The sequence below is a fragment of the Lepisosteus platostomus genome, chromosome 5, assembly GCF_059453375.1.
Source record: "Lepisosteus platostomus isolate fLepPlt1 chromosome 5, fLepPlt1.hap1, whole genome shotgun sequence".
Classification (NCBI taxonomy): Eukaryota; Metazoa; Chordata; class Actinopteri; order Semionotiformes; family Lepisosteidae; genus Lepisosteus; species Lepisosteus platostomus.
The window spans coordinates 23,223,491-23,230,932 of NC_142615.1; the positions used below are offsets into that span (position 1 = coordinate 23,223,491).

General features: G+C 44.0%; 4 non-coding genes across 4 annotated transcripts; 2 read left to right on the forward strand and 2 right to left on the reverse strand.

Annotated features, from left to right (window-relative positions):
• Positions 1 to 413: 413 nt before the first annotated feature.
• Positions 414 to 495, forward strand: trnal-aag (transfer RNA leucine (anticodon AAG)). Its single transcript has one exon. It is a non-coding gene; the product is annotated as a tRNA-Leu (tRNA).
• Positions 496 to 1,504: 1,009 nt separating this feature from the next.
• On the reverse strand, positions 1,505 to 1,578 carry trnat-agu (transfer RNA threonine (anticodon AGU)). The gene has a single exon. It is a non-coding gene; the product is annotated as a tRNA-Thr (tRNA).
• Positions 1,579 to 3,256: 1,678 nt separating this feature from the next.
• trnal-aag (transfer RNA leucine (anticodon AAG)) lies at positions 3,257 to 3,338 on the forward strand. Its single transcript has one exon. It is a non-coding gene; the product is annotated as a tRNA-Leu (tRNA).
• Positions 3,339 to 4,347: 1,009 nt separating this feature from the next.
• Positions 4,348 to 4,421, reverse strand: trnat-agu (transfer RNA threonine (anticodon AGU)). The gene has a single exon. It is a non-coding gene; the product is annotated as a tRNA-Thr (tRNA).
• Positions 4,422 to 7,442: the final 3,021 nt, after the last annotated feature.

Sequence of the window (7,442 nt, forward strand, 5' to 3'; positions counted from 1 at the left end):
GCTGTGCGGACCTTATCTTTATTTACCTTGTGTAATCGTTTTTCATAAAGTGTCATTGTATTATAGTATGTGCCCCTGATGATTTTCTTGATACGTTATATGTGCTCTTGTTTGTATTGTATGTAGTTTTGTTGTTCAAATAAAACGTAAAGGACACAACTTTCCGGATGCGGCTGCTGTAAAAATAAAATGACATCAAGGGTGCTGTACGCAGAGGTCTGAAACCTGCTCCACAGAAGATCTTTATCCAGAGGTGTTAAAGAAGTCGAGATCTCGCCATGAGAGGGGAAGCATCTCAGAAAAAGCAGGTGCAGTCGGTTCCACGGTCATAACGCCACTAATTCGGGCGACAAGAGCAAAACCCACCCGGCTTCCTCCGGGCAAGTAATGAGACAAACAGACAGTGCACAGTGGGTAGCGTGGCCGAGCGGTCTAAGGCGCTGGATTAAGGCTCCAGTCTCTTCGGGGGCGTGGGTTCAAATCCCACCGCTGCCAGGTGCTTCTGTCGAGACCCCCTTTCAGCTGGCTTCAGACGAAGGGAACTGCTATTTGGCAGTCTCTCGAGAAACTAAACAAAGTGTTTAAAGATACTTTCTCAGCTTGACATCAAGGCACAAAACAAAAACCTTCTTGCGTCCTCTCAACCCAAAAGCGCTTTGCCACTTTTTGCGTTATGCAGGGAACGACGTCTGCCCAGATCACTTTTGTGTCAATGCAAATCGTAGTGTGCCCTGCGTTTTAATTTTGGCTGTGCTGGCGTGCTGCTTCTGTCTGTGAAACTTGAATGTTCTGCTTCTTCACACCAAATCGTCGGCGGGGGTTGAGCTTGTTAAATCTTTGCGCATAGCGCTCCTTTGGAAGTACTTTGTCCAAGTTCAAAAGCAATCGTGGGATTTACTTCATGCGTGCAAAAAGCATGCCTCGCACGACAGATTTAAATGGGGAATGGAGCCTGCTTCTTGCTGTTTTTCCTGTGGTTGCAGTTACAAAGTTAATCGTGCTTTCACATTCTGTTAACAGTATTCACTGGCTGAGCTTTATCAGTTGGTTCGTAAAGGAATCTCTGCTTCGGTTCCAGAAAAGTCATCTGTAGTGTGTTTTTTTTCCGTGCCCATGGCAGTCTTTTAAAGCTGGTAGTAATGGCGGCGAAGTTAATTTTTTATCCTCTTTAAAAGAATAAGGACGGGCTGGGGCGAGCTCCATTTACCACTCTTTCAGCTAACCACCGAACTCGCGAACTGATTACACTGCAGAGCCACAGGCACCTCGCTTTTCTCCATTCTCTGGGTTAGGGTGAAAAAAAAACTTTGCTGGTATTAGCTGGCCTGCTGGGAGTACCTCTTCTTCACTAATAAGCAAGATTTGTGTTTCATCTTTCGCAAGCTGTATAGATTTCTTTCAAAACAAGTTGTTCCAGAAAGGAAACGAACACTTGCATGCACCTGAATTAAAAGGCATGGGATTTGCCCATAAGGATAAATTCTGTACAGTAAGACAGGAAGAAAGGCACCGCTGGGAATCGGACCCAGGATCTCCTGTTTACTAGACAGGCGCTTTAGCCAACTAAGCCACGGCGCCGGCAAAGTGCTGTCCTTTGACAGCCACTTGGACACGTCTCAACTACTCTGAGACATCTGCGTTCGGTGTGCACCGAGCCTGCTCGCCTTGCAAGTTGCCTCATTTACATGCGATAGTTCCACCACTAAGAGAAAGGATGAGAAATGGCTTTTATCTGTCACTTTTCATGTCAGAGGATCTCAATCTGCTTTCCCTGTACAAGAGGATGTCCAACTCATGTAGCTAAAGACGTAGACGACAGTGCTCCACTGAAATCTTGATCTCACAACCCTCGGCATGACTCCGCTGTGTTCTGCTTTAGACAAAGGGGGGAAAAGACTTCTTTCATCACACGTTTTGCACTGTTTATAGTGTTTGCAGTACTCTTTCTTAAATGAAAACCAGGAATCGGCACCATATGAGGTGAGACTAGATAATATTGGAACAAGTAGCCTCGCCATTCCATGCGTGACGTGAGCAAAGTGTAATTCCTGTCTTTATAGTGTGCTTGTTAGAGACATAGCTGGCACCCAGAGCGCTTTAAATCCGGGAGTCAGCAGCCCAAGACAAGAGAGTTTCCTTCGTCTATGTTTTTTGCGTGAAGGGGGAAACCATGCGTGTGCTGCAAACGATCTTAGTATCGAAGTGCCGTCCCACATAACCGATCCGAACAATCTGCTTTACAGAGGAGCACTGCCGAAGCTTATCGTTGGCAAACTGAAGACCAGGCTGACCTCTTCTGTGACTCTTGAACACTGAGTCTCAAGGTTGTGAATTCAAACTCCACGCTGGCGGGAAATTCCATAGGTAATGATCATATTTTCTTGCATGCTAATCAAAAGAAATATTAAGAAACTTTTCCCGATACCAGTTTTTTACAAAAGTAAAGGTACACGGCACATGTGTGCCACATCACGTCCGAGTTTAGTGACAACTACCTCAGAGATTGTAAGCTGGGTAGTTTCAGATCAGATCACTTTTTTTTATCAAAGGTTCAAGCAAACCCGAATACTTTTGCAAGAGACATTTCAGAATCCCAGTCAAATCCAGTAAGATTGCTGGATCCTTTCAATTCGACTGAACTATAGCACAGATCTGCAGTCCACCATTAGAATACTGTGGGTGTGTTGTATAAGCCATACCGCCCACATAGTTCTAAAACAGGAGAAGCATCCTCGTTTAGGAATGTGGTATAAAGTGAAATGGTCTGGGAAGAGTCCTACGTTTGAACAGTTCAAAATAGACGTAAAGTGGTATTTACGGACTCTTTCGAAATGTAAGAACGAGCTGTGCGGACCTTATCTTTATTTACCTTGTGTAATCGTTTTTCATAAAGTGTCATTGTATTATAGCATGTGCCCCTGACGATTTTCTTGATACGTTATATGCGCTCTTGTTTGTATTGAATGTAGTTTTGTTGTTCAAATAAAACGTAAAAGACACAACTTTCCGGATGCGGCTGCTGTAAAAATAAAATGACATCAAGGGTGCTGTACGCAGAGGTCTGAAACCTGCTCCACAGAAGATCTTTATCCAGAGGTGTTAAAGAAGTCGAGATCTCGCCATGAGAGGGGAAGCATCTCAGAAAAAGCAGGTGCAGTCGGTTCCACGGTCATAACGCCACTAATTCGGGCGACAAGAGCAAAACCCACCCGGCTTCCTCCGGGCAAGTAATGAGACAAAGAGACAGTGCACAGTGGGTAGCGTGGCTGAGCGGTCTAAGGCGCTGGATTAAGGCTCCAGTCTCTTTGGGGGCGTGGGTTCAAATCCCACCGCTGCCAGGTGCTTCTGTCGAGACCCCCTTTCAGCTGGCTTCAGACGAAGGGAACTGCTTTTTGGCAGTCTCTCGAGAAACTAAACAAAGTGTTTAAAGATACTTTCTCAGCTTGACATCAAGGCACAAAACAAAAACCTTCTTGCGTCCTCTCAACCCAAAAGCGCTTTGCCACTTTTTGCGTTATGCAGGGAACGACGTCTGCCCAGATCACTTTTGTGTCAATGCAAATCGTAGTGTGCCCTGCGTTTTAATTTTGGCTGTGCTGGCGTGCTGCTTCTGTCTGTGAAACTTGAATGTTCTGCTTCTTCACACCAAATCGTCGGCGGGGGTTGAGCTTGTTAAATCTTTGCGCATAGCGCTCCTTTGGAAGTACTTTGTCCAAGTTCAAAAGCAATCGTGGGATTTACTTCATGCGTGCAAAAAGCATGCCTCGCACGACAGATTTAAATGGGGAATGGAGCCTGCTTCTTGCTGTTTTTCCTGTGGTTGCAGTTACAAAGTTGATCGTGCTTTCACATTCTGTTAACAGTATTCACTGGCTGAGCTTTATCAGTTGGTTCGTAAAGGAATCTCTGCTTCGGTTCCAGAAAAGTCATCTGTAGTGTGTTTTTTTTCCGTGCCCATGGCAGTCTTTTAAAGCTGGTAGTAATGGCGGCGAAGTTAATTTTTTATCCTCTTTAAAAGAATAAGGACGGGTTGGGGCGAGCTCCATTTACCACTCTTTCAGCTAACCACCGAACTCGCGAACTGATTACACTGCAGAGCCACAGGCACCTCGCTTTTCTCCATTCTCTGGGTTAGGGTGAAAAAAAAACTTTGCTGGTATTAGCTGGCCTGCTGGGAGTACCTCTTCTTCACTAATAAGCAAGATTTGTGTTTCATCTTTCGCAAGCTGTATAGATTTCTTTCAAAACAAGTTGTTCCAGAAAGGAAACGAACACTTGCATGCACCTGAATTAAAAGGCATGGGATTTGCCCATAAGGATAAATTCTGTACAGTAAGACAGGAAGAAAGGCACCGCTGGGAATCGGACCCAGGATCTCCTGTTTACTAGACAGGCGCTTTAGCCAACTAAGCCACGGCGCCGGCAAAGTGCTGTCCTTTGACAGCCACTTGGACACGTCTCAACTACTCTGAGACATCTGCGTTCGGTGTGCACCGAGCCTGCTCGCCTTGCAAGTTGCCTCATTTACATGCGATAGTTCCACCACTAAGAGAAAGGATGAGAAATGGCTTTTATCTGTCACTTTTCATGTCAGAGGATCTCAATCTGCTTTCCCTGTACAAGAGGATGTCCAACTCATGTAGCTAAAGACGTAGACGACAGTGCTCCACTGAAATCTTGATCTCACAACCCTCGGCATGACTCCGCTGTGTTCTGCTTTAGACAAAGGGGGGAAAAGACTTCTTTCATCACACGTTTTGCACTGTTTATAGTGTTTGCAGTACTCTTTCTTAAATGAAAACCAGGAATCGGCACCATATGAGGTGAGACTAGATAATATTGGAACAAGTAGCCTCGCCATTCCATGCGTGACGTGAGCAAAGTGTAATTCCTGTCTTTATAGTGTGCTTGTTAGAGACATAGCTGGCACCCAGAGCGCTTTAAATCCGGGAGTCAGCAGCCCAAGACAAGAGAGTTTCCTTCGTCTATGTTTTTTGCGTGAAGGGGGAAACCATGCGTGTGCTGCAAACGATCTTAGTATCGAAGTGCCGTCCCACATAACCGATCCGAACAATCTGCTTTACAGAGGAGCACTGCCGAAGCTTATCGTTGGCAAACTGAAGACCAGGCTGACCTCTTCTGTGACTCTTGAACACTGAGTCTCAAGGTTGTGAATTCAAACTCCACGCTGGCGGGAAATTCCATAGGTAATGATCATATTTTCTTGCATGCTAATCAAAAGAAATATTAAGAAACTTTTCCCGATACCAGTTTTTTACAAAAGTAAAGGCACACGGCACATGTGTGCCACATCACGTCCGAGTTTAGTGACAACTACCTCAGAGATTGTAAGCTGGGTAGTTTCAGATCAGATCACTTTTTTTTATCAAAGGTTCAAGCAAACCCGAATACTTTTGCAAGAGACATTTCAGAATCCCAGTCAAATCCAGTAAGATTGCTGGATCCTTTCAATTCGACTGAACTATAGCACAGATCTGCAGTCCACCATTAGAATACTGTGGGTGTGTTGTATAAGCCATACCGCCCACATAGTTCTAAAACAGGAGAAGCATCCTCGTTTAGGAATGTGGTATAAAGTGAAATGGTCTGGGAAGAGTCCTACGTTTGAACAGTTCAAAATAGACGTAAAGGGGTATTTACGGACTCTTTCGAAATGTAAGAACGAGCTGTGCGGACCTTATCTTTATTTACCTTGTGTAATCGTTTTTCATAAAGTGTCATTGTATTATAGCATGTGCCCCTGACAATTTTTTGATACGTTATATGCGCTCTTGTTTGTATTGAATGTAGTTTTGTTGTTCAAATAAAACGTAAAAGACACAACTTTCCGGATGCGGCTGCTGTAAAAATAAAATGACATCAAGGGTGCTGTACGCAGAGGTCTGAAACCTGCTCCACAGAAGATCTTTATCCAGAGGTGTTAAAGAAGTCGAGATCTCGCCATGAGAGGGGAAGCATCTCAGAAAAAGCAGGTGCAGTCGGTTCCACGGTCATAACGCCACTAATTCGGGCGACAAGAGCAAAACCCACCCGGCTTCCTCCGGGCAAGTAATGAGACAAAGAGACAGTGCACAGCGGGTAGCGTGGCCGAGTGGTCTATGGTGCTGGATTAAGGCTCCAGTCTCTTTTGGGGTGTGGGCTTGAATCCCACTGCTGCTAGGAGTTTTTGTGTTACAACCACCAAATGGAGCAATGTGTTAAAAGCTACTTTATCAGCTTAACATCAAAGCAGGGAGAAAAAAGTGTTTCTTCTTCTCAACACAAATTATCGTTTCCACCTTCAGCAGGGAAGTTTGTCTACCAAGATCACTTTTGAGTCAGTGCAAATCACAGTGCGCCCTCAATTTTAATGTCGGTTGTGCTCCTTTTTTCTGTGAAATGTTAATGTTCTGCATTTTCAAGTCGAGTCATCCTCAGGGGTAGAGCTGATTATGTCTTTCCGCATAGCGCTCCATCAGAAATAACTTGTCTAAGTTCAAAAGAGATTGTGGGTTTCACTTCAAGCAATCACAAAGCATACCTCACATGTCAGATCTAAATGGGGAATTTGTTGGTTACAAAGCTGAACGTTTTTCCATGTTCTGCTGAAGTATCCACTGGCTTGCCTTTATAAGCAGTCTTGGAAAGATAAGCTGTGCTTCATCTCAGGAAAAATCATCAGTACTGTCATTTTATTCTGTGTGTATGGCCGTTATTTAAAGTATATAAAAATCACGAGTTCATAGACTTATCCAAATATCAACGGCACCTTGTAAACCTGTCATAAGAATTCCTTCAATCCAATAGTTTCACTCCAGGGAAAAGGCAGGAAAACATAGAGATTTCTTATTTAAAGACAACATCCGTATTGGATTGCATGTAAGCAGGCACCACTCAGAATTCCTAATATGATTTTGAATTCAGTTTTGCAGTGCTTTAGTGCTTTACTACTTTCAGAGAGTCCTTTATTGACCTTGCTGAAGCAGAGAAGCGACATAATCACAATTGTGACCAGTTTTTCTGCTGTTTCTGGTTAATACTGATTATTATTTTGTATTTTGATTAGTATTTTTCGTAGCGTTCTTCCTCAGCTTTTTAGTTATTTGGTGAGCAAGAACCACTGAGAACGAGTCTGAATCAATCAAGAACACATATGGTACTGCTGTCCTGTGTATTACTGCTTCATCCTAATTGAGCTTTTGAGTGTTGAAGAAGACGTTTCCAATTTCGATTGCTGGTTTCAGAGGATGTGCTACAAGATCACAGATTCATTTGAAAAGATTTGGAGATGCATTGGCTGGGATTCAAACCTGGCTCAATTGCATGAAGGCACCTATACTCAGCAACGAGAGGAAAGGAGAAGGGGCCAGAGGTAGTGTGGCTGAATGGTCTAATATGCTGGATTTTAGGCTCTACTCTCTCAGGGGCGTGGGTTTAAATCC